The sequence below is a fragment of the Ornithodoros turicata genome, chromosome 1 (assembly GCF_037126465.1).
Source record: "Ornithodoros turicata isolate Travis chromosome 1, ASM3712646v1, whole genome shotgun sequence".
NCBI classification, from domain to species: Eukaryota; Metazoa; Arthropoda; class Arachnida; order Ixodida; family Argasidae; genus Ornithodoros; species Ornithodoros turicata.
This window is the reverse complement of record NC_088201.1, coordinates 83,194,420-83,221,951: the sequence shown is the minus strand read 5'-3', so window position 1 is coordinate 83,221,951 and position 27,532 is coordinate 83,194,420. Positions and strand designations below refer to the sequence as shown.

At 46.9% G+C, this 27,532-nt stretch overlaps 2 non-coding genes across 2 annotated transcripts; one reads left to right on the top strand and one right to left on the bottom strand.

Annotated features, from left to right (window-relative positions):
• On the top strand, nt 1–72 carry Trnag-ucc (transfer RNA glycine (anticodon UCC)). The gene has a single exon. It is a non-coding gene; the product is annotated as a tRNA-Gly (tRNA).
• Nucleotides 73–25,131: 25,059 nt separating this feature from the next.
• Nucleotides 25,132–25,203, bottom strand: Trnag-ucc (transfer RNA glycine (anticodon UCC)). Its single transcript has one exon. It is a non-coding gene; the product is annotated as a tRNA-Gly (tRNA).
• Nucleotides 25,204–27,532: the final 2,329 nt, after the last annotated feature.

The window sequence follows — 27,532 nt, the reverse complement described above, 5'->3', positions numbered from 1 at the left end:
GCGTCGGTGGTATAGTGGTTAGCATAGCTGCCTTCCAAGCAGTTGACCCGGGTTCGATTCCCGGCCGACGCAAATATATATGTTATTTCTAGCCACCTTGTCCTGCATGCGTTTCGGAAGCTTCGCTTCGAACACCATTCTTTAGTATTTTTCTTTCTTTATTTCATTCCGCGTTAGCGTATTTCAGATATCTGGGCTCTCCTTGCGACGAGTACCCGTTTAACGCGGTTACAGACGAATTTGACGTTGCAAATCGAAGTCATAAAAAGTTGTCAAAACCAAGCTTGTCGAATTCAGTAGGCTTGCCGCTTATAAAAACGTCCCAAAAGATTACCCGTGCCAAGGAATACGCACAGCACTGGTTTACATAGATAATTAGAATATAATATTAGTAATGTTGAATAATATAGTAATGAGGAATACACGGAACAGGCAACAGCACAACGACTTTATTTTGGTTGGTGTGTTTCATCTCCACATGTAGCCAACTATGATCATGAACGACGCAACAGAGCTTGGTTTGTGGATTAATTTTGCCGACCTGAGGGTTCTTCAGCGTGCTCTGAAATTTCAGTACACTGCACACCGTATTTAAAATCCCTCGGAGTATCTAAGCAACTTGTACCCTGCCACCAAGTTGCGGCCGTCTTCTGTTTGGGTCGAACCTACTTTAGGATCAGTAGCCGAACACACTATCAACTGATCCAGCGAGGCGGGTTATACAACAGACTGAGTATAGATATAGAAAAGGAGAGAAAACCGTGAACAGCGTTGCATACTTCCCGATTTGTTCGAGTAATTAATTGGTTTCGGTTTATATATTACGTGCGCGGAGCAGCGTAACAATGCGTTCTTTCGCTCAATTATCCCACAATAGATTACGCGTTCATCCGCTCGGTTCGCATGCTGAAAGGGGGGGGGGGGGAGAGCTTGTAATGATTGTGATAATGGGGCACCGCCACACCCACCCAACCATACAACGCGCACGAGCTGCCAGCCAGGTAGAGAAGGAGACGGGACGGCGAAAGTTCACTCGTGGCTGTTCCTTATCTTCCGTAACCCCCCCCCCACACACACACACACACGTGCGAACCGAGCGGGCGAACACGTAATCCAGTGTTGGATAATTGAGCCAAAGAGCGCATCGTTGCGTTGCTCCGCGCAAGGATTATGTAAGCCGAAACCAATTAATTATACTAAAAAAAAGCACTAAGTGAGCACTATCGAAGCGAGTTTTTTCCTGGAATGTGTTTAGTTATACGCTGTCGTTACTCTACTCTGAGTGTAGTGCTTAGGGTTACCTAATAACTTTCTCAGCTGAAGAAGGCAGCAGTGACGCACAGATGGGACGTGACATGCAAATGGAACCAAAGACACCAACGTCTGATTCACTCGATGTACCTGCAGTTGTTGAAGACGTTCCCGCAGGTATGGGTGAGCTCATAAGGCCCGGTTTCACCAACGCTGGTTAACTATGAATCGAGATCAAGCGTTGCTAAAACTTGAAGTTAACGCTCAATTATTTTTTACAAACGTTACATGGTGACGCGATGAATGTTTCAGTAACAATAACTCTCTGTACACAAGCAGAGCTAAGCATTAAATTCAAGTTACGGAACCATTGATCTCTGTTCAAGTGTTAATCGGCGTTGGTGAAACCGGGCCAAAGTAAGGGATGGACAAGCCCTGGTAGTCATGTTCAGAAGTGTGGAACGAAACCTGGATGACAGAACACTTGTGCTGTCTGACCATCGTCCAGCTGTCTTTCCCGCCTTCGTTAACACCTGAACATAGGTGTTAGAGAAGCGACTGGATAACACTTGATGAAAACTTAACTTCACTATGTTTTAGTTATGCATCACAGGAATCGCTTTTGGTTCACATATGCCATGTTTTGCAGGATATGGAATTTACACATAAACTTGCTCCTTTTTTATTTCTCTTTCTTAGGCACTGTTCCCCATGATGACATGCAGGCTGAGGTCCGCAGGTTCAATGCAGAATTGTACAAGTGCAGGAGCGCCCTTTCAAAACACAAATTTTCGGTCACCAGTCTGGAAGGGGATGATGCGAGAGTTCTCTTCTACACCGGGCTGCCTAGTTTTAAAACTTTGTCAGCTGTCTTTTAGATTGTCGAGGCACATGTGCCACACGAAGAACTAAATGTGCTGTCAAAATTTGAGGAGTTGGTGATGTGCCTCATGCGGTTGAGGCTTAACCTTCCTCTCCAGGACCTTGGATATCGGTTTGGAGTATCCCTGTCTACTGCATCACGAATTGTGGAAAAATGGTTAAATGTCCTATGTGACAGGCTAAGCCCTCTAATCAGGTGGCCAAGCAAGGAACAGAACATGAAAACCATGCCAATGGCGTTCAGAGAGAACTTCGGATGTGAGGTCCAAGCCATTCTTGACTGTTTCGAAGTCTTCACGGACCGGCCGAGTTCCTTAGATGTAAGGGCTGGGACCTGGTCCCAGTACAAGAATCACAATACTGCAAAATTTCTCATTGCTCTTTGTCCACTAGGTAGTGTCACCTTCCTATCACAGTCCTATAGTGGTCGTACCAGCGACAAGACCATAACAGAGCACAGTGGACTATTGTCGAAGCTTGAGAAGGATGACGTTCTCCTGGCCGACAGAGGCTTCCTGATTGCCGAAAGTGTCGGCATGTGCTGTGCGCTCTAAAACCGGTGCCTTATAACGTACCTTATATCGAGCTGTACCTGGTAAATATCAGGTACATCAGTGCTTTTCCGCAGTTGCTTTCAGAGGTACTGGGCGAGACAAAGGATCTCGCTTTGTATGTGTGAGGTACAAGCCTATTTATGGGGTACACGGTCAGTTTATGAGGTACCGTGTCTTGTACCGTGTAAAGCAGTACCTCTTGCGCAAAATCGTATTGTGCTTTCCACTGCTTTCAGCACTTCTTGCGTTCAAGTGACGCCCCAAAGGGTTCGATGCAGTCAGATAATGCATATGCATTGCTCGGACTTGGAGATAAAGATTGATTTACAACTATGATTGTTTCATTCACGGTAGATGATAAAACGTTCCTGTCTGTGTCGTCAGCTAAAGAGCCTCAACCGTGGTACTTTTGTTTAAATTGTCTGGGTCGGTTTCAAGTATATTACGAACACAGGCTAGACAGTGAGGAAGGAAAATGCCGTTCTGTATGTTTATTGCTTATTGGGTATTTACATCGATAAAACAGAATGAGATCGAACTCTCTCCGTGTGTTCGTGAAGGAGGCAGGTTTTCTTTTGGCCAACATGAAGAAAAAGAACATTCCGGAACAGATAAGCTGTCGACGAACCGACAAGCCACAGTGGTTTCATGAGGTCAGGCGGGTCAGTTTCTTATTTTTTCTTTATCTTGCCTCATATCTAGCGAATCCAACTTTTGATACCTACGGAAGAAACATGCGTTATAAATGCAGCCGCGTCCGCGTGTGAAGGTTATGGTCAGGAAGCCGCCGTCTTCGCACGGTTAAGTTGGCTGGTTAAGGGACATGGAGAGGCCGGGAAGGTGCACCTGATGGTAAGTTGCTGTTTAATGTTGTTCATTTTCGCTACAACTACGTGCATGTGGGGTGAGCTTTGTGACCGCTAGCTTGCCAGAGTGCGTATGCGATTGCATTGGGGGTTCTAACAACCTAGAAGCGTTCCACGTCAGTGTATTATTTTGAGGCTTGTCTAGCGCTGCAGGTTATCGTTCCAGTTGTAGCTCTCAAATATTTTCCGATGTAGATACAGTGGCGCGTACACTTGTCTTAACCAGCAGAGCGCGTGTCATCGGGCGCTGATGGACAGCTCGAAACGAGATCAGGATGATCTACAATCCCGTTGAAGGGAGGGTCGGTACGCACAACGGAGATGCCGAAACGCGACCTCATCCACTGTGCGTATCGACCTCCCTTCAAGGGGATAGTGGATCATCCCAACCTCGCTTCCAGCTGCGTCTCAGCGTCCAATGACACGCGCTCCACTGGTTAAGACAAGTCTGCGCGCCAATGTACCTCCCGTCAGTATAACGAACACTACTACCCCGTGGCATGGCCACCTCCAATGGACCCTTTCGAATCCAGCTCCCCGAGTAAGGAATGAAATTATAATTCTATACTGGAGGGAAATCACAATACTGATCACCTTTATAGATTGCTTTGCTGGAAGGTCAGGCACCAGGGCTGGGCAAGATACTTCAAAAAAGTATCTTCGATGCCGATACTCGATACCCTCAAAAATTGTATTTCCGATGCCGATACAAGATACACAACCGAAATTGATTTTCGATACAGATACTCGGTACTGTATCGTCGATACTTCGATACATAACTGAAATCCCGAATATAATACAGCTGGTGTTATGATTAGCGAAGTTTATATTACTGAAATCACAATATAATAAAGCTAGTATTAGGATTCGCGAAGTTTACATCACTGAAATAACAACATAATAAAGCTGGTAATATGATTAGGGAAGTAAAAACATTTATTCGTTATTTCTAGAGCCTTTAGTGTATATTTATAGCGCACTTTTTCTGACAGGGCTTGAACGTATCCGACCGCACGGATTTAATGAAGCTGCACTGTCTAAGCAGCTAGTCTTGTTAGAACTTTAGACTGAAGCCATGGGTACGTTGAAACGATCGCATCAATAAGCAGCCTAGCAAAAAACAATTCTTTAAGACAATGTTCTTCGTGCGTATCGGTCTGTGAGCACTTGACTATACATACGAATAAACCTGAAACTTTTTTTCTGCTGCTTTTATCGTTTGGTACTGCAGTACTTACCCGGTAGCCTCTAACTTTGCCTCTGACTTGATTTTCTTAGTTGGCCGTTGTGAATTGTGAGCTGTAGAACGGTAGCTGTAGAACGGGGGTAGCTGTGTACAGTGCTCAAGCTAAGCCGGCGGTTATTCTTTCCGCATGGCAGACGCGGAATCCACACTTCAAGTCAAGTGGACGTGCTCTTGCGCACTGAGGAGGGAGACATCGGGCAGCGCAGTTCCAGAAGCCGCGAGGTTGGTCCTGTGTAGGGCGTTTTCGGCGCGCCCGCCGTAGAAAGAGACGGAAGAGATTCTTCTGGAACAAGCTAGAAGCCGCGCGCGCCCACGAGCGCGTCCCAGGGCCTCCTCTCCGGGCGACCTTGACGATGGAGCGCGCGCGCGGACGTAAGCTTCGAACGAATTTATGGTCGACATGTCTACGCCGCTGCGGCCTGACTTGTACTACCGCCTGAGCGAGCGCCGCCGACCCTAAGTCTCACAACAGCCTCAATATTTGCGTCTTTTTTTAGTATCGAGTATCGTTAAAATACACGATACACTAAAAATGTATTTTCGATACCGATACTCCGATACTTTCATTTTTGGCACGCGATACCTAATACCGATACACAAAATGTATCGAAAGATTGTATCGAAGATACATGTATCTGCGATACTGCCCACCACTGTTTCGTGGGTACACGCGACAAGATTACACGCTGGTATTTCTATCCTGTTACAGGTGGCGTGCGCGTGACGTCATACCATAGCTTTACCCGTGCTTTTTGCCCTCTTTCTGGTGAACCGGCGCACCCCGCCTATACGTGTGCTTCTTTTCCCTCTTTCTGGAGAACCGGCGAACCCTATCGCACCCCACCTAGGTGGCGTGCACGTGACGTCATACCATAGCTTTACCCGTGCTTTTGCTCCTCTTTCTGGTGAACCGGCGCACCCCGCCTATGCGTGTGCTTCTTTTCCCTCTTTCTGGAGAACCGGCGAACCCTTTTTGCAGATTTGAGTTAAATAACTTCGTTGTCATTGTCGTTCGTAAATAAGGCATGAACGAGGAGGACGATGTGGGCTCTCGGGGACCTTAAATAGCGTGTGAGCCAATGATTGGGTGATATTTTTCTTGTTTGTTATGTTGCTGTTGTTGGATGGAAGCGCTCCGACCAGTTCCATAAAGAAGTTTGAAGTTTTCTCGAAGTCGTGGGTCCATTCTTGAATAACCCTATCGCACCCCACCTAGGTGGCGTGCACGTGACGTCATACCAGAAGCTTTACGAGTGCTTTTGCTCCTCTTTCTGGTGAACCGGCGCACCCCGCCTATACGTGTGCTTCTTTTCCCTCTTTCTGGAGAACCGGCGAACCCTATCGCACCCCACCTAGGTGGTGTGCACGTGACGTCATACCATAGCTTTACCCGTGCTTTTGCTCCTCTTTCTGGTGAACCGGCGCACCCCGCCTATACGTGTGCTTCTTTTCCCTCTTTCTGGAGAACCGGCGAATCCTATCGCACTCCACCTAGGTGGCGTGCACGTGACGTCATACCATAGCTTTACCCGTGCTTTTGCTCCTCTTTCTGGTGAACCGGCGCACCCCGCCTATACGTGTGCTTCTTTTCCCTCTTTCTGGAGAACCGGCGAACCCTATCGCACCCCACCTAGGCGGCGTGCACGTGACGTCATACCATAGCTTTACCCGTGCTTTTGCTCCTCTTTCTGGTGAACCGGCGCACCCCGCCTATACGCGTGCTTCTTTTCCCTCTTTCTGGAGAACCAGCGAAACCTATCGCACCCCACCTAGGTGGCGTGCACGTGACGTCATACCATAGCTTTACCCGTGCTTTTGCTCCTCTTTCTGGTGCACCGGCGCACCCCGCCTATACGTGTGCTTCTTTTCCCTCTTTCTGGAGAACCGGCGAACCCTATCGCACCCCACCTAGGTGGCGTGCACGTGACGTCATACCATAGCTTTACCCGTGCTTTTGCTCCTCTTTCTGGTGAACCGGCGCACCCCGCCTATACGCGTGCTTCTTTTCCCTCTTTCTGGAGAACCGGCGAAACCTATCGCACCCCACCTAGGTGGCGTGCACGTGACGTCATACCATAGCTTTACCCGTGCTTTTGCTCCTCTTTCTGGCGAACCGGCGCACCCCGCCTATACGCGTGCTTCTTTTCCCTCTATCTGGAGAACCGGCGAATCCTATCGCACCCCACCTAAAGGCGTGCACGTGACGTCATACCATAGCTTTACCCGTGCTTTTGCTCCTCTTTCTGGTGAACCGGCGCACCCCGCCAATACGTGTGCTTCTTTTCCCTCTTTCTGGAGAACCGGCGAACAATATCGCACCCCACCTAGGTGGCCTGCACGTGACGTCATACCATAGCTTTACCCGTGCTTTTGCTCCTCTTTCTGGTGAACCGGCGCACCCCGCCTATACGTGTGCTTCTTTTCCCTCTTTCTGGAGAACCGGCGAACCCTATCGCACCCCACCTAGGTGGCGTGCACGTGACGTCATACCATAGCTTTACCCGTGCTTTTCCTCCTCTTTCTGGTGAACCGGCGCACCCCGCCTATACGCGTGCATCTTTTCCCTCTTTCTGGAGAACCGGCGAATCCTATCGCACCCCACCTAGGTGGCGTGCACGTGACGTCATACTATAGCTTTACCCGTGCTTTTGCTCCTCTTTCTGGTGAACCGGCGCACCCCGCCTATACGTGTGCTTCTTTTCCCTCTTTCTGGAGAACCGGCGAACCCTATCGCACCCCACCTAGGTGGCGTGCACGTGACGTCATACCATAGCTTTACCCGTGCTTTTGCTCCTCTTTCTGGTGAACCGGCGCACCCCGCCTATGCGTGTGCTTCTTTTCCCTCTTTCTGGAGAACCGGCGAACCCTTTTTGCAGATTTGAGTTAAATAACTTCGTTGTCATTGTCGTTCGTAAATAAGGCATGAACGAGGAGGACGATGTGGGCTCTCGGGGACCTTAAATAGCGTGTGAGCCAATGATTGGGTGATATTTTTCTTGTTTGTTATGTTGCTGTTGTTGGATGGAAGCGCTCCGACCAGTTCCATAAAGAAGTTTGAAGTTTTCTCGAAGTCGTGGGTCCATTCTTGAATAACCCTATCGCACCCCACCTAGGTGGCGTGCACGTGACGTCATACCATAGCTTTACCCGTGCTTTTGCTCCTCTTTCTGGTGAACCGGCGCACCCCGCCTATACGTGTGCTTCTTTTCCCTCTTTCTGGAGAACCGGCGAACCCTATCGCACCCCACCTAGGTGGTGTGCACGTGACGTCATACCATAGCTTTACCCGTGCTTTTGCTCCTCTTTCTGGTGAACCGGCGCACCCCGCCTATACGTGTGCTTCTTTTCCCTCTTTCTGGAGAACCGGCGAACCCTATCGCACCCCACCTAGGTGGTGTGCACGTGACGTCATACCATAGCTTTACCCGTGCTTTTGCTCCTCTTTCTGGTGAACCGGCGCACCCCGCCTATACGTGTGCTTCTTTTCCCTCTTTCTGGAGAACCGGCGAATCCTATCGCACTCCACCTAGGTGGCGTGCACGTGACGTCATACCATAGCTTTACCCGTGCTTTTGCTCCTCTTTCTGGTGAACCGGCGCACCCCGCCTATACGTGTGCTTCTTTTCCCTCTTTCTGGAGAACCGGCGAACCCTATCGCACCCCACCTAGGCGGCGTGCACGTGACGTCATACCATAGCTTTACCCGTGCTTTTGCTCCTCTTTCTGGTGAACCGGCGCACCCCGCCTATACGCGTGCTTCTTTTCCCTCTTTCTGGAGAACCAGCGAAACCTATCGCACCCCACCTAGGTGGCGTGCACGTGACGTCATACCATAGCTTTACCCGTGCTTTTGCTCCTCTTTCTGGTGCACCGGCGCACCCCGCCTATACGTGTGCTTCTTTTCCCTCTTTCTGGAGAACCGGCGAACCCTATCGCACCCCACCTAGGTGGCGTGCACGTGACGTCATACCATAGCTTTACCCGTGCTTTTGCTCCTCTTTCTGGTGAACCGGCGCACCCCGCCTATACGCGTGCTTCTTTTCCCTCTTTCTGGAGAACCAGCGAAACCTATCGCACCCCACCTAGGTGGCGTGCACGTGACGTCATACCATAGCTTTACCCGTGCTTTTGCTCCTCTTTCTGGTGCACCGGCGCACCCCGCCTATACGTGTGCTTCTTTTCCCTCTTTCTGGAGAACCGGCGAACCCTATCGCACCCCACCTAGGTGGCGTGCACGTGACGTCATACCATAGCTTTACCCGTGCTTTTGCTCCTCTTTCTGGCGAACCGGCGCACCCCGCCTATACGCGTGCTTCTTTTCCCTCTTTCTGGAGAACCAGCGAAACCTATCGCACCCCACCTAGGTGGCGTGCACGTGACGTCATACCATAGCTTTACCCGTGCTTTTGCTCCTCTTTCTGGTGCACCGGCGCACCCCGCCTATACGTGTGCTTCTTTTCCCTCTTTCTGGAGAACCGGCGAACCCTATCGCACCCCACCTAGGCGGCGTGCACGTGACGTCATACCATAGCTTTACCCGTGCTTTTGCTCCTCTTTCTGGTGAACCGGCGCACCCCGCCTATACGCGTGCTTCTTTTCCCTCTTTCTGGAGAACCAGCGAAACCTATCGCACCCCACCTAGGTGGCGTGCACGTGACGTCATACCATAGCTTTACCCGTGCTTTTGCTCCTCTTTCTGGTGAACCGGCGCACCCTGCCTATACGCGTGCTTCTTTTCCCTCTTTCTGGAGAACCGGCGAATCGTATCGCACCCCACCAATAGAGCACAAACAACTGACATTGTATTTTGTCATGTAGGCTATTATGCTTCCTACATCAAATACGCAGAGGCTAGAGGGTTACATATTGTGACAGAGTGTGAGCTGTACTATCCTGCACTGCCATCTGTCGGAGTTACCGTTAAACTCCTAGGTCGCGTCAGTCATGTCAGTTGCTGTTGTGGGGATCCACATGTTGTCCACCATGCGATCCCAGGGGCTTTGTACTTCCTCTCAGTTGAGTACACCCGTTTCATAAACGCTCTCAGCCCAGCCTCCATGCTACACAGCACTCACATCTGGCTCAGATGTGGCTCAGTCGACATCCACAAGCCGGCTAATCTTCGTTCTGCCACCTGTTTGCCTGCGTCCTTTGTATTCCCTACGCGTTACCACCATCGATGCTACTCAGCGAATGACGTACCCGACGGTGTTGTCAGCGCTTGTATTTATAGTTAAAACGTTCGTGTTTTTCCCTGTCCTATCGATGCATATAAGCCTCAGTGTGTTGTTCGTCTTGTATATTGAACTGTCTCGCTTTTATTGCATCTCCTCGATGGCTGAAGAACTATTCTTAAAGTACAGTACAAAGTACACGGTTTGCAATGTACTTTACGTAAAGTTTGTACTTCAAATACTCCCCATCCCTGCTTTTCGGTTTCGTTGCTTTTGGTGGAAACCTTTTGCGTGTATTAACCTCCGAACTGTTTGTCAGACGTGCAAACAGAATCATATGCACCGTTTTACGAAGCTGCCGCTCGGCGACGCCATGTTATTCGATCGTGACGACGTGGAGCAGCCCAGGGTCTCTGGGCTGTGAACACACTCGCTGTGCCATTGCTTTCAAACGTTTGCGCTTTTTTTTTTTTTGTAATTGTCGGACTTCCTTTACATCCCGTTCACGTTTTTTTCTGGTTCATATTTGGCATGGCTAACTCTTTAGTGTAAAAAAGAAATTGATAACTGCCGTTGAAGTTGCTTTTCGCAGGCTAAATGGCATGTCAGCCTTCAACGTTGGGACTACTTATGTATCGCAGCTATCGCCTGATTACTTAAGGCAATTTAGTTGGCAATCAATGCTTCTATTAAAACCTTGACCTCAAGGACACTCTAGGAAGATGTCCTTAACGCACATTGAATATGCGGTAAAAAGGAAAAAGGACTAATATTTGATTTCCTCCTCGACCGAAGGCGTATACGCGCTTCTTTCGGTGTGGCAATTAACACTGTTGTGCGAGCCCATAGAAAAAAATAATGATTTTTTTTTTGTTGCTGGTGGGAACGGGTCACTGCAGGAGTGTAAGCAGTTTAGGGTCACTTTTTCTAGTTATGTTAGTGATATGCATTAAAGAGACGCCAACATCGGTGCAACTCTTGCAGAAATTACAAAGCTGTGTCGCTATTCGCTGCATAAAACTGTTTAAGAAAAGTGGCATGTTGCATTGGTATAGGCTATACCGGGTGTTTCACGAAGGGCCCCCGGCTGAATAATTCGTAAACAGGTGGCCCCATCGAAAAGCCTTCTTTTTCAGTGAGCATGCCTAGGACATCGGTCAAGAACGGAGCAGTGAGCGGTTCATTTGCATACGCTCGCGAATTATGTAAAATTTCTAACTTTTAAATTTCACTTGTTCGTACGCTTTCGCAACCTCTGTTTTAGCGATCGGAATCTCGAGCAAAAAATATTCCAGCTAAAAGGGAAAAAAATGCAATAAAGAAACGCGTCGATACTAGTGATTTATCGAGTAATTAATTGGTTTCGGTTGCCATATATCCTGCGCGGTAGCTGCGTACCAACCAATGCACTCTTTCGCTCAGCTATCCGGCTCGAGATTAGGTGTTCATCCGCCTAGGTCACACACGGGGTTAGCGGAAGTTAACCCTTTCGGCTCTGGGGTGCTAAACTCGTCAACGCTGAACTAAGTTCAATAGGTGACATCGTGCGGGGAGGAGTTTTGAACATTGCATGTTCAAGAAAAATGTTTCCCTTTCTCGGCAACTGAAGTTGGGTCTACGTCAGTGCGGATTGAAATCAGTCTGTGACCCAAGCAGCACACAATATTGGACCCATATTGGCTGGTCATTGGCGATACGGGTCCAATATGGGACCCGTTTCGCCAAGATTTCCCCCATATTGGCTGAAAATGGGCAATATGGGCCCCATATTGCCCAGTTTCAGCCAATATGGGGAAAATCCTGGCAATATGGGCCCCATATTGCCCACTTTGAGCCAATATTGGGAAAATCTTGGGAATATGGGCCCCATATTGCACGCGTAAACCCCATATTGACTGAACAGGGTACGTAGCCGTGTTGCACAAATGCCCAAGCAGCACGGCAAGATTGAACGTTGAAGCGTGTGAAATACCCTATTCACTACATCGTTACATTCAACAACTTCCCGCAGATGATACACATTGTTCGAAACAGTCAACGTACTTGGCATTCCCAACGTAAAGTTCGCTAGAGTTCGACACCTCAACATTCCACGTCTTGAAAGTCGCCGCCATCTTCCTTCGCGATCCCAATGCCAATCGGTCGAGCCGACTGTGAGCAAGCGAGTTGTTTGAGCGTGATCACGCGTCCTACAACTAATGCGCATGCGCGACAGCCCGAACGGACGTTTCATAGGGCTAAAATGTCGCTGGGTGCTGTAATGGTAACGAAATTGCGGCAGGTCAAGTAAAAAACACAATGTTTGATAAGAAGGGATGGCTATTCTGTAAAGTTAGGTGATTTCAAGTTGCTGCAAGCAGTGTAAATTGCTCTAGCGTGTGTCCGTCACCGCCACGAAAGTGTTTCGCTGCTTTGTATTCTCGGAGCAGGGGTGGAAACTGTTGCTCCACAGAATATTGCGATCCCAATGAAGGCTTCTGAGGGATCTTAGGTATTGGCAGTTCTGTGGGACTGCTTGTGATCTTCAGCGCGGGCGTAGCACCTGTTCTTCGTTTTTTTGTGTGTTTGGGCAATGCCGTGTTTCTTTCCTTTTTTTCGTTCTTTTTCTTTTTGCAGTGATGTGAACGTGGATCAATTAGATCCGCAGAAATAAAAAAGCAAAAATCATACAAAAGTAGTGAATATTATACAGCATAATGCTTTATTATTACACGGGCTCCCCGTAGGTGTTATCACAGAAATATTGGCAATATTGGCGCAAAATGGGCTTGCCAATATGGGCAGCCCATATTGGTCCAATATGGAGCCTGGTTGCACTCCCCATATTGGTCCAATATTGGCAGCCCATATTGGGCCAATATTGGCAATCTTGGCAGCCCATATGGGTCCAATATTGGCGTGCTGCTTGGGGAGCGACCCGCCCACTGGCACGAGCGGGATAGAATGAAGAACGAGAACGTGCAACGCTTCTGACCGCTCCGGTGAAGACTGAAATGTACAGCAATACATCCTTGAAAGCTTTCAGGTCAAATCGTAGATTGTCAAATATTATATATTTGGGCTGTGCGAACATTGGAATATATCGGATATCGGGGCGCATAACTGTGTCTCGAATCGAATACGGAATTGTATGCACGGATTTTGAATCGAATCAATGTTTCTTCCAAACCGAATACAGAAACAGCACGACTTGAAGATTGGTCCCATAGCAATACAAAACACTCTCGCTACTTAATAATAGTAAACGGAAAACGGAAAACCGTTGTTCCGATTCGCGGAAATTGCCGGCCGGGCAGTCCTCCGTCTAGTTATGCAACAGCAATAAAAAAAAAAAAAGAACCGAAACGAAACGCAACACCCGGCGACCCGCCTTTTCTTGTTATCTCCTCACTGTTGCTTCATATGGCTGTGTCGTTGCAACCTTGCTGCTGCTATGCGCAGAAGCATGGAAGAGGGAACTGTAGGGGAGACTCATCGTTCCTTTCCACATATTTATACATTACGTGACCGAGTACTTCACGAGGTCGACAATTTGCCGATCAAATATATATATATATATATAAATGAAGAAAAATAGCATACGCTCTTTGGCTGCACGTTGAACATATGTTTATAAGTCCCAAACGTCGCCACACCAGCATTGGTGTGGCGACGTTTGGGACTTATAAATATATATATATATATATATATAGTTGAAATAAATGGGAGACAGAAGACGAAAGTAGGGGAAGTAACAAAAAAGGGGTTTATTAAAACTTAAAAATTATAAAAGTTAGGGAGGATGTCTACGTTACGGCGGAAGCTCCGCCTTCTTCGGGACAAAAGAGCTAAATGTGGCCACGAAGCTGATAAGGGGCTTGAGAATGACGTGGCGGTTGGGGGAAATTCCCGCCACCTGGCGGTTGTCAATTGGGGAAATTCCAGAGCGCTTTTGTGTCAGGTCCAGGAGTGGGGTCATCGTCCTTGTGGGTCAGTGGGGATTTTGATCTGGCTGAAACGAAAAAAGGCAACAGGGTCGTATCTAGGTTGTTAAACTTCTTATTGTTGACAGCATGCCAGTGTCCTCGTTAATGGCCGATCGGAATTTGTAAATTAGGTAAGATTCCCGTTGTTCCCGGGAGCGGTCGGAGGTCCCCACAAGGTCCCCACAAGGACGATGACCCCACTCCTGGACCTGAGACAAAAGCGCTCTGGAGTTTCCCCAATTGACAACCGCCAGGTGGCGGGAATTTCCCCCAACCGACCACGTCATTCTCAAGCCCCTTATCAGCCTCGTGGCCACATTTAGCTCTTTTGTCCCGAAGAAGGCGGAGCCTCCGCCGTAACGTAGACATCCTCCCTAACTTTTATAATTTTTAAGTTTTAATAAACCCCTTTTTTGTTACTTCCCCTACTTTCGTCTTCTGTCTCCCATTTATTTCAACTATAATTACGTAGCCATCCGATCCAACTCCAACTTTTCAAGATATATATATATATATATATATATATATACAGACTACAAGTAATGAAGAGACTTAAGAGGTCGTATGAGGGTTAAAAACACTTGCTACTTTTATTACATTAATAATTAAGGGGGCGCTAGGAATAGATTTACAGTTAGGGGTCGACGTTTCGGCAGTCAGCGCTGCCTTCAACAGAAGGCAGTTCTGTTGAAGGCAGCGCTGACTGCCGAAACGTCGACCCCTAACTGTAAATCTATTCCTAGCGCCCCCTTAATTATTAATGTAATAAAAGTAGCAAGTGTTTTTAACCCTCATACGACCTCTTAAGTCTCTTCATTACTTGTAGTCTATTTGTTTTCGCGTCCATCTGTACTCAGTTATACATTCATATATATATATATATAGAGAGAGAGCTACTATCATTGTAGTAGGGTAACGTGTTTTGTGTTGAAATTGGGGGAAAAGACGAAATGCCCTTTATGTTTCGGACAAGAAAAACAAAAAGGATGCAAGCAACGAACAAAATAAAAAAAAGTTGCGCTTACTTGGCACATTTTCGAGTTCTATCCAGAAAACGTGATTTCTCGCGACTGAAAATCGATCAAATGCTTGCAAGTCACGCCAAAAGTTTGTCGATGACAAACACCAGTGACACCGCAAAGTAGATTTTTAAACATCTATTTTGTGGCACATTACATGATTTACCCACTGTATCCGCATGTGCGCTATACATGTATTCGGGATCAGTGAACACAACAACGGGTTGGTTATAAACCTATTTGCTTGTATTTCCTTTTTCTATGTATCTCCTCGCTTCTTTCTCAAAATGGCCTTGTGTAAATTTGAGCACATGTGAACAGACAAGTGCCCTCACTGCGCCGACACCACCACTTTATGGTAAAAACGGTGGAAAAGTCGCATGTCCGAAAAACCCTGGGTCCGTGCACTTGCAAGCGCTGATTTCGAGGTGCTGCTCCGCTCCATGGAAGAGCACCGAGGCTTTGCAACGCCCTGCACGTGCAGTGTTCAGGTTTCTATTGTATACATTTCATATTTAGGCCGCACTTCTCAATCAGAAGGTAAGCTGTTGTCTTTCTCAATCTCTCAATGAAAAACCTAATTTTTGTACAGCAAGGAAACAGCAAGAGAACATCACGGAATCTGCAACCATGGGAGGTACAGTGTAATACGTGGAGAACACAACAACCTTGTGCGCAATTATATCATTATCCGTGACGTGAAGCGCATCTTGCGTGAACCGTACACTCTCAGAACAGAACTTCACCGCATAGCACGTTGTCCACCAACCATTGCCACGAATGATTTGACGAGAGAGGGGGGTGTACGCCTTTTTGTAGCGACTTGAATATATGATACTTGCTACATAAAAAAAAAAAGAAGGCGTACGCGCCTCTCTCTCTCTTCAAATCAGAAGCGATAACCATATCATTCGTGGAAGTGGTTGGCGCACAACGTGCTATGCGGTGAAGTTCTGTTCTGAGAATGTAGGCGCTGCGCAGATGGTTACACAGTCAACGAACAGTGTCCTTCCACAGGCGGTAACACCGGCGGAGATCCTCGTTTGGCATTTCAAACGTGTCTTCATGCTCATGATCAGAGGTGGGGAGTAACGCGTTACAAAGTAGTGCGTTACCGGTAACGCTTTACATTCGAGTAGTGAAATGTGGTAACGCATTACATTTGGGAGAAAAGTAATGAGTAACGTAACGTCATTACATTTTTACTAACTAACGGGTAACGGCGTCATGCGTTACTGCGCGTTCCGGAACATTGCTTCACTGTCTAAACTTGAAAGCTTGAGCTGAGGACCGTGCCTGCAGAATCCGGGAAAATCTCGAATTTTTCTATTTGCCTTTAACAATGACAAGAAGGTCACGTCGGCACCCACGAAGAACGCAAAAGAAGTATTATTGACATACACCTGTTGAGATGTCACATTCGTTCACCACCTTTATTTTTTCTCTCCCTCTGGTATTTTTTTTTATGAATGGGGCGAAAGCGACAGAAAAATAGCCTCTACCCCTTGAACAAGTGAAAAAGTAGGGATTGGCTGTTTGGATTTGTACTGTGTGAGATAAAAGGTCACGTCACGGCAAAGGGCGTCCTCTCAACCAAATGGGCGAAGTTCACAAACGAAAATTTTGAACACCAACTACTTCTGCGTTGTAATACATCCTATCTTTAAGTTGTGTTCATGTGATCGTTGTTTGTGCCTAACATTGCTGGCGTTGATTTGCGGAATGCCCTTATGTGACTCAACCAAAATATCGTACATATTATAAGGATTCCTGGTGAAGTATTGCAAAAGTAATGGCATTACTTATCAGAAGTAACGGCGTTAGTAATGCGTCACATACTAACGCAACAGTAACGAATAGCGTAACGCGTTACCTTTTGAAAAAGTAGTGAGTAACGATAGTGCATTACAACCAGACTTGTGCCCGTTACTCGAAAAAAGTAATTGATTACCGTTACCGTTACTTGTACGAAAAAAGTAACTGACTACCCTTACCAATTACTGGACTCCAAATGTAATTGAGTAACGAGTAGAAAAGTAACGCGTTACTCCGGTCGTTACTCTGCATTCACGCCAATTATACCCGTCTTTCTGTGCCTCAGAGGGGGGGAAAGAAAGAAAGAAATCGTTCAACAGCGGAACCGAACTTCTGCCAAAAGCTGCATTTTCTCTTTCCTTAACTTTGCTTTGATTGATAACACACGCCGTCACGTGGGCCAGGGAAACGGTCCAACGGCTGTCTTTCCCCATATCTCCAGAACTGTTTACATTGTCGAAATCTGCAAAGACACCATCCTCCCGAGCATCCAAAACATCATTCTCATGTCACGAAATATTTCCAAGTACGCGCGTATCGGTTTGATTGACAGTCAGGCACGCTCACGTGGGCCACAGAAAGCATCCAATAGTTGCCTTCCTTCCCATCTCTTGAACTTTCTTCGTGTTTCAAGATGGGACGAGTCTAGCACCCCTGGTGTACTAAAAAAGTACACAACAAAGATCTGTTTTGACGCCTCAATGAAATGGCCCAAATTGGCAAAGAAGAAGCGAAAATATTCGTAAGGCATGCTAATACACATCTGCATCGCTTGTTGCGCTCTCGCGTGTCCTGGAACAGAGGAAGAAGACGACGAAGAAGGTGAAGACGCACGTAAAGGTGCGGCGGACGACGGGCATCATGTATTACATGGGCTAACGGACAAGTTTGAAGAAAGCGAATCACAGGGAAGGTATAATGGCGAAATAAACCAATGAAGAATTAATAATTGGGCGTTTACGTCGCGAGACAACTGAGATCATGCCACATCGCCACAGCGGTCGGTCTGTGGATTGCTTTTGCCCACCTGAGGGTTCTTAAACGTGCGATGAAAGCTCATCACACGGCACCCCGCATTTAACGTCCCTCGCGAAAGACGGCGTGCCTAAGCAACTTGTACGCTGCCACCAAGTTGCTGGCGTCCTCGGCCTGAGTCGAACCCGCGATCTCGGGATCAGAAGGCGAACACGCTACCGACTGAGCCACCGAGGCCGACTAATGAAGAAGCCGAACGGCTAATTTTGGGGGCTAAAACAATAAATGTTCATCTTCTAGAAGGATTTCCACATGCGCTGCAGTATTTTTGACAACTGTTACCTCAAGATGATCATCGTGTGCAATTTCCCGTTTTTGTACAGGGTCCAAAATAAATTATAGCGTCAAACATATTTCCACTGAGCCCTGATGTACTATATTTAATACAGGACGCCATCTTTTATAACCAAGAAATAGGAACCTGGTATTTTGTATTTTTTGGTTCCTTGAACCAAATCTGGTCGAAAAAATTCAACTGAACATTTAAAACCTCCAGGGCCGAAAGGGTAAGGAACAACCACCAGGGTCTCTTCGGTATTCCCTTTCCTTTTCTACCCGATTGGTACTTAGCGCTCTCTGTGCGCCGTTGGGTAGGTGAGGTTGCGTGCCATTATCTCGACCATGCGAGTCCATCGCGAGCGCTGTGTACTGGTCGTGTAGGGAAGGAGAAGACATACCGAAGCGCTCTCTTACGTCTGTTCCTTATCTTCCGTCATCCCTGCGTGTGAAACAGGCGGATGAATACGTAATGGGCAATGAATGATGCACTGACCTACTACGTTACGTAAGTGGCAGCCGTATACCTGAGCGAACGAGTGCATTGGTGCGCTGCTCCGCGCAAGAACTATGCAAACCGAAACCGATTAAGTACTCGAAAAACTGCAGGCGAGTTCTAAAGAAACAACAACAAAAGAAACGAAAAACTGCGAAGGTTCGTTTTTTTCTTTTTGTTTTTTAGAACTATTTTTCGCTTGAGGTTCCGATCGGTAAAGCAGAGATCCCGAAAGCGTCCGAAGTAGAGTTTAAAAGTTAGCAATTTTACTTAATTAATGAGTGAATGCAAATCAGCCGCTCACTGCCGAGTTCTTGACCGATGTCTCAGGGATACTCACTGAAAAAAAAAAAATATATATATATATATATATTCGATAGCGCCATCTGTTTACAAATTATTCACCCGAGGGATATTCGTGAAACACCCGGCATGTGAGTGCCGCTTACGTGTACAAAAACTGTAGAGAAGTGGTAACAACATGTATATCAGTCGGATCTAAAATAATCGTCTGTCGGGTCCCAAAAAGTTCTCGCGCCATGTCCATGAAAGTACGGCGAGCTTTCTGGCAATTCAATAACCTTACGCGAGAGCTCAGGGCGTATTTCTGCGCCGCAACAAGTGTGTAAATCCTTCGCTGCGCACTTCAGAACTTGCCTTCGAAAAAAGCGCAGGTGTATGCACGCACAAGGACTGGGATATGATTTGTGATGACGTTTTATCGGCATCGGAAGTGACCATGGATGAAGTGCTAGCTGCCATAAGTAGGTTAAAATGTCGGTAATTTGCGCGCCTCGAAACAACGTATTTTGCATTTTTCCCCAGCTACTATCAAAGCGATAGGAAATGTATTTTACAATCCAGTGGTATAAATCCGACATGCGCTTTCTGTTTCAGCGGGGGGAAAAAAAAGAAAGAAAGAAAAAGGAGAAAACGGAGAGGCTGACTTGGTCAGTTCCGGAGATGAAGTGGGTATATTCAATTTCGAGCGAATTAAATTTGATAAAAGTGCTTACAAGTATTGGCAGAATCTCCCCCGAGATCAATAGCGTTGACCCCATAATGTTCCGACAAGTAGATTTTTAATACGATTTCTTTTTCACGTTAGGTGAAACACCCTGTATATACATACAGAGTGATGCACTAGTATACAGGGCGTTTTTTATCACTTACACACTTTATAGACAGTTACATAGATGTCGTTTTTGCAAAAGACCGCTCCCTGTTTACAAACAAATGACGTCATATGGTACAACAGCGCGGCCAACTTGGTGGACTGGAACTACTATATAAAAAAAATCAATAGGTCGCAAGAAAGCCAGGTTTAAATGTGGCGTCTCACACTGTAAAATTTTCATGTAATTCCTTACAAATTATTAGTTGTATGGCCTTGTTCTGCTTCATTCTACCGCTAGCCCTAACTTTCGGTAGCCCTTTCTAAGGATGGCTACCAGGCCCCGGGGGTGGGGGGGTGGGGGGCTTGTAGCGGCACCTGCTGACAACGACTGCCCTGCTCGTGCTGACTGTTCGTCCGGTAGTTCGTTAGTTCAGATCCGGCCCTCACGCAGTACAGATGTTGTTACCTCCGTTTCGCTTATTGTCGTGACCTGACTTCGCCACAAAAGCAAGCGCTTAGGGTTACGACACTGACTTTCAGGCGATGCAACTCTTGGGATGATGCCTTCTTTTGTTTCCGCGGTGGACTGGGAACGCGAACGAACACACGAAAGCGACTATAAACGTGACCTCGTTACTGTGTACCACTAGTCCAAAGAGGGCGGCTTTGTGAAACGGCGGTGTTCTCCACCCGCGCTCTTGCGGTTTCGATATGTCTACCAACGTCATCATTATGTTACGGTGACGTTTCTTCAGTAAAGGTCCATTGAGTGATACGGCGAGTTGGACATTCTCTGTAAGAGTATACGTAACTAGAATATAACTAGTTACCTAAAATTACCTAAACAAGGAGGGGGGGGGGGTTCGTTGCTGTGCCAACAAATCTCGAAAGGTTTCTTGAACTCGCAAGGTTTGGGTACCCGTGATATGATGTACAAACAAGTGCAGTGCAGTTTTCAGTAGGAGGTGCAAAAAACATTTTTTCTTTCAATTCATTTGCATTTCCTGATTTACGGTCAACGACCCTAAACTCTAAATTAATGCATGAAACGGTGCTTAAGTTGTGCGATAATTAGGAGGAATTAAAGACGAACTTTTTTTTTACTTTCCCTTGTGCTGCGTTACTTTGCCGCACTCTTTTTCCCGCATTCTGGGCAAATTTAGTATCGGAATATAAAACCTTTTTTTTACCTTCTTTATACCTCTAAGTTGGCGGGTGCGCGGTTGACCTATATTGGGGTCGATATAGGGTCACTGGTCTCAACAGCTTTCCGCTGTACCACTGCCTTGACCGCTCGCGTAGGAGATGGGCGAGGTGCCGTCGACAGCGGCGTACAGCGACCGCTGCTGGAGCGTATGGCTGGGAAAGATGCAGTGAAGGTTATGCGGCATGCTGAGAGCGGGGCGTCGTCGTAACATGCCAGCTCTTTGAATTGGCATGGAGAGTCGCCGCCGAGCGAGTCCTTGGAGTAACGACGCAGCTCCAGTGAATGGCTTTCGGAGTAAGTCATGTCTCGCTTATCTGGACACCTCTGGAGTGGTCCCTTTTCGTCCGGATTACGAACCAGCCGATTTCCAGGGAACCCGAAAGTTTAGGAGATTTACCTATCGCTCTAGAAGGAAGAAAAGACGGAAAAGATCGTCCCTGGTGTCATTTACCTCAAAAAGTACCTCAAAAGGCACCAGCTGCGTCACCCAGCTGTAGGTTCGCTGGAGTGCCACCTCTCTTTTTCCAGGAGGAAGTCGCAGATAGTGGACTTCGTTAAATTAACGCCCAGGGCCTTTTAGCCCAGGCCAAGAGGCTGGAGATGCTTTCGGACAGCCTGGACATTCGATGGATTTTTTGTGCACGGTGGATACAGGACACCTCTTTTGCATCTTTACTACCATCTCTACTGTGTGTTCGCACACGTCAGAAGGGGGGCGACATCTGAAGAAAGGCGAGCCAATCAGTACAGAACGCTCCGGTGAGATGTGGCCCTTTTTCCGGAACAATGCGAACACAGGACATGCCAAAGACAGAGGTCGTTACCACATTTCCGGATAAGCGAATCAGAATGACACATGTGCTCGAACATTGGTCCCTGTACTTGCTGTCGGGATACAAATAACGAAGACAAAAGCTAATGGTAGTTGGTTCGTTCCGGGTAATGTATCCCGGATAATGAGTTTTCGGGATACTTAAATTCAGGATAAGCGAGATATGACTAGTTCGTAGGTGGTCACCAAGTATGTGAAAAATTTGGGATGATGCAGGGCCGAATTGTTCACCGGACGGAGGTGTTTGTTGTCCGGATCACCAAATGTAGATGAGATGGTTGTCCGCAGTCCTGATCAGCGATGATAGGATGTTCCGTAGGGCCGGGTGTGCTAGGGAGCTTCTCAACCCGTTACCGATAGAACTGACAGGGTTGTACCGTGACACGCGGTACTAGTGGGGCGTCGGCGTCGCCATGGCCCCTACATGGCCGCATCGTTGTCCCACGTGTGGCAACAGGGATGGGATTTCAAATCCCACTTCTGAATAAAGTGTAAGCTTCGCAATCGTCGTATTGTAACTCATGCGTAAAAGAGAAAAATAAATGGGGGAAAGGGGGCACATTGAATCACGGAGTAGACTGAAATAGTCAACTTTTCAGGTCCCCTTTTGGCGCAACCAGCGCCACCTTCCCACGGTAGCATCGTTCGACACTTCAGCTCCGTTCAGAACAGCCTCGCGGTGCTGCGTGGAGCAGATCCCCCCCGAGACAACAAAAAGTGGTTCCTGGCCTCAAAAGCAAATTTTCTGTGACTACACTTATTGTCTGTGTGCTCGAGAATGCTTGCAAGAAGCAAGAACGTTGGGATGTTCTTGTAGGTCCTTCTTTCGCTGTCTTAAGCTACCAAACTCTAGCAACTTATGGCGTCTCCCTCGGCGGCAAAATGGCGTTTACCGGTGCCATACCGCTATGGGAAAAATTGCAACAAGTGCTTCAACTTGGAAATGTAAAGGTAAAAAAGCAAGACACAGCAAACATTGAGCAAAGCAAAGCCTACGACGTCCAGGAATAAACGGCGCCCAAATACTTTTGTGGATGACTTCATGGAATATTACTGTCTGGTGTGACATGAGAAGTACGAACCGAACCAGCAGTGGGTTCAGTGCAAGGTTTGCGAAGGCTGGTCACATTGGGATTGTAGTAACAAAGACCTATTATACGTTTGCCATGACTACACGGCAAATCCATGATTCCTGCCTTATATAATACCCTATTGTTTGAATATACCCGTAGCCTGTTGCTACTGGCCTCAACGTTGGGGCATATTGAAACACTCTTCCTCCTGTTGCATATTAAAAGGTTTTGGGCATATTGTCATGAAATATTCGCGTCATTTTTAATCCACAGTATCCAGAGGGTTCAACAGTGCAGAGAGTGCACTGACACGCCTACACCCCCAAGTACGTTTCGAATTGGGACGGTTTTCTCAAAAAATGCTTCAACTTGCGCCCCCCCCCCCGTCACCCCCAATAAACTTAACAGGGAGAGTTGCAACAACAACAATTTTATTGTGAGATGATGAATGGGGAACTTCATCGCCAGGGGGCGATACTCTACCCCATTGCTGGTGGTGATGCGGGGAATGAAATAATGAGCCCCTTCACAAAAAGGATCGAAGTCTTATGGTATCCAGAAAGGTCAAGAGAGCTTTGAGGACAGAGCGTTCGTGGGCTGGATGTGGCCAGGGACCAAGAAATTTTGTGCGAGGCACTGTATGGGGGAGGCACGAATGTGGAGGCACAGTCTGTCCCAGCTAGCTAGCGTGTACCAAGACTTAAAGAAACTGTAAAGTGAATGACAAACCTGTAGAAACTGTATGCTTTTCTGAAAGGTTGTGACTTGGACGCTTGAGATACATAATAGCCATGCTGCATATTGAGCATTTCTTCAGCAGTCGCATTTGAAAGATCGCTGCGCCAAGCAAAGCTTGCGAACTCCAGATGCGCCAAGCCAGAGGCGACTCGCCAGCCATCTACTGGAAACGCAAGCAACTAGGCGAGCCATCTAGGGAGGATGGTGTCGGTTTTCACGAGTGCAGTGTACGGTGTACGGTTTGTATGTCTCGGAACACAAGACCATAAACCGGACATTCGTATAAATCGCCTGGATGCGAGGTTTCGCAAACAGCAGCGATACAGCGAGCAGACAATACAGAGATGCGGAGATAGAGAGAGAGGCCAACAGATGGCGCGGAACGCACAGATATTTCTCAGGGCCACTGCATGAGCTCACAGGTTACAAGCGTTAGCACTTTAAACTGAAATTCTCAAGAGTTGCTGCTGTCCTTATATCACGTGATATCTGTCCGCCAATCCGGGACCGACTCCAACATTGTGCTCGGCGAATGTAAACGGGCGCCACGTTACAGTTTGTAGAAGTGTTCAAAATTAATTTGTGCGAAAAGTATGAAGAATTGAGACGTGATGACTTGTGTGTGCGATCACACAGCCAAGTTCTAAATGAAGGTATGTTTAAACATTGTGGTTATATTTCACTTTATATTTCCTTTCATAAAAGAGTGATCGCTGTACTCGAATGAAACTCACAGTGTTGTTATAGCGGCCGTGTATGCAGTACTGTTTTCAATGCGCTTAATTAATTAATTCGAACATTGTATTAAGGAACGAGGTGCCCATTAGAAAGTTCTGAAGCGCCTTGAGAATCACACCATCGAAGTATTTTCAACGAGGTAGGCGTTGAATGGATTTTGTTTTCAAACATTTTTTTATTTCTATTTTTTTGTGCTTACAGTAAAACACCCGAAATTAGAATGTACAACTCAACAGCGCGACCGTGGAACAACGGCCACCTGAGAACGCGCGGAAGCCGTTTCACTTTTAAACAAAACACGAAAGCACGTAAAAGCTCGTAAGAACGTTGCCACGTGTGTTTTTTTCCCTCTTCTCTATGTTGCTATTCCCAGGCTCAAATTCTAGGTAAAAAAAAGTAACTAACGTACGCAACGCATAGCTCATTGCAATGTTTGTTAAGGCGATATTGACGCATCGACGGGCCTTAAACCAGTATTCTAAAAGTTAGGAGACTTTCCAGACGAATGTTGGCACATTTCCCCCTGAAGTCTGCTCACGACTCGTACTAACCCCCCCCCCCCCCCTGTCTCCCACTCCTTCCTGCTGTCCTCTGTCCATCTGTTCACATCTGTACGCCGCTCGTAGCCACAGTTACTTCGCGGCGCTAACACGGAATAAAAAAGATAGCAACTTAGTCATATCTAATTAATAAATATGATACAAAGAAACCTTGCTGGCGACTACGTTACACGACCGTTAACAAGAGTCACGCTGTTGCATGGTGCGAAGAGTTTCTTTTAATTTTGATGCATGACAGACGGGGCAAACTGTCTGCCGAATGGGCGAATACTTGAAATACAAAATTTGCGTCGGCCGGGAATCGAACCCGGGTCAACTGCTTGGAAGGCAGCTATGCTAACCACTATACCACCGACGCACCTGTTCAGGAGCGGAAACAAACATTCATGTGGCGCTGCCCTTAAAAGCGACACGTAAACCCAGAATTTCGCAACCGGTTTCTTCCGATAAGCCTGCCTGCCGCCGGAGCCAGCGCGACTGGCTCGACATCACGCACTAAGTAAAAATGGACGTGGCGGTCCCGTTGATTACATCCCTCACATAACCTCAGAAGGACAGTCTCTGCAGCAATGAGCCGGAGAACAGTCTTCCAAATGTTACAAAGATATGTTCCTGAGGCTTCATTCTTGGCATGTGATACATGAGTTCCGACTGTTTCCCAGTGACGGGCGAAGTACCCCAAAATACTCGTACTCGGAAAAATACTTCAAAATACTCGTCCAGTATATTACAACGTTTGTATATCGCCACGTGTCGCCATTTCGTGCTGGCAAAATTCCATCAAGTGATTATGTTTTGATTAGCCAAGCTGCAATGTAAGCATATTTTGTATAGTCTTGTTCTCAAGCCCAGGTATAGTTAGGGCTTACTCATAAATATAAAGTGTAACAGATGGCATAACTTCCGTTCACATCTGCACAGGCAACCAGCTGTGCTAGTGGGATGCATTTTTATGTACCGATTTATTATCGGTGCATCTCTTGATGGTAGAGAAACGACAGCAGTCCATTTTCTCGTTCAAAAGTACTCTTTGTAGGCACAAAACTTACTTGATATTTTGCTACTTTTTTCTTCTTTGTCTGCCCAGTTAGGTACTTGAGCACTTGATGGGAACTATATAAGTAAAAGTACTCAAGGTATCTATCGAGTACAATATACGCAATTGGAAATTTACTTGACAGTGAATTAGAAAATACCACGTTAAAACGCGCACGCAGACTTTCTATTGAGGTTTTTCAGGCCTTACAGCTGAGAACAAAAAGAAAGGACGTGAAAGCCGCTGCCCGTGGCCGTGGTGCGTTACTGACACGTGCTTTTCTGTTTTAGGTTTGAAAGACAAAATCGCAGACAAATGTTGCTTCTTGTACGCAGGCTCGGTGGAGCATTTCGCAAGCTGTTCTACAACTTTGGGATTGACACCCCTGAGCTGGAATCAGCATTTTAAAAGTCAGGTAATTACTCTGATGTAATTAATCAATTTATTCGACGCGGTCAAAAAACAATCCTAGAATACACGACTGCGAGTAACAATCCGTCAGTTTCATGTTTCGCGTGGGATTCAAACTGAAGCTCGCCGACCTTCGCGGTGTGCGGTGGGTTTTGCGAGGACTAATGCAGCGTTCGACCCTCTTTAAAGGTCGTGCCAGTGCAGCGTAGTGATTAGGGCTCTCGAGCGATAATCGAGAGATATGTGGTTTGGTGCCTTTCGCTGTTTTGATGTTTTTTCGACGACTGCGATACTGCAATCCTTCATCTTGCAGTGTTGATTGCGTATCAGATACTCGTGTGTTATACACGGTGCGTCACGTAAGACTGACCAGAATTTTCTTAAATTCGTGATTTGTTTTCCTCTCGGAAATGTCGTTGAATATATCTATTCCCAATGGGGCCTACTCAAAGATTATGGTGTATGAGTAATTCGTGGAGCCGTTAATTAAACTTTATAATTAATCTTCATAATTAGTGAAAATAGGTTGACCTCGGAAAACCAAACTTGCAAGGAGTCTAGTCCTCTAGAATCGAAACCGCAACACGTTTCTGTGCCTGAACCTGGAAACCTGAAGAACGTACAGCTCCCGTCAAAGTTAATAATAACACTGGAAAAAATGTGGACTCGTTCGCGAGCGCGATTACAGCAACCCTTGGGGCCACGAGGAAATCTTAATTGAACAAAATTACTCTGTTAGTTTAACGCAAGGAATCTGTTCACTTAACATTCCCCCCAGCGCCCCCAGGATGGCTGTTATCACGCTCGGAAATGAGACAATTTTTTCCAGTGTTATTCTTAACTTTGACGGAGCTGTACCGCACTTATAGAGGAGCGGAATCAGTGGTTTTATTTTAGTTATCTCCAGGGTTTCTGGAAGTTATGGACTGGCAGATTTATTGCGTGACATTAACAGATGAAACCGCGAACTTATGGTGAATTCGGGTGGTCATTTCGTGGCAACTTTTTTTGCAAGATCCCTAGCAGTCGTGTTCGCTTGGTCAAAGCGAAGCAATCTCGCATGTTCGCGTGGCGCTTTCCGAGCGCCAGAAATTTATCAGCAGCTAGCACTCAAAACGATCGAGCAGCGGGTTGCCCAACTATATCCGGTGTCGTCACATCCGCACTGCAACGGTGGCGAGTGCTCTGATTGGCCCGCACGTGGAAGTTCACGTGGTTCAGCAGACGACGGAACCCGAAG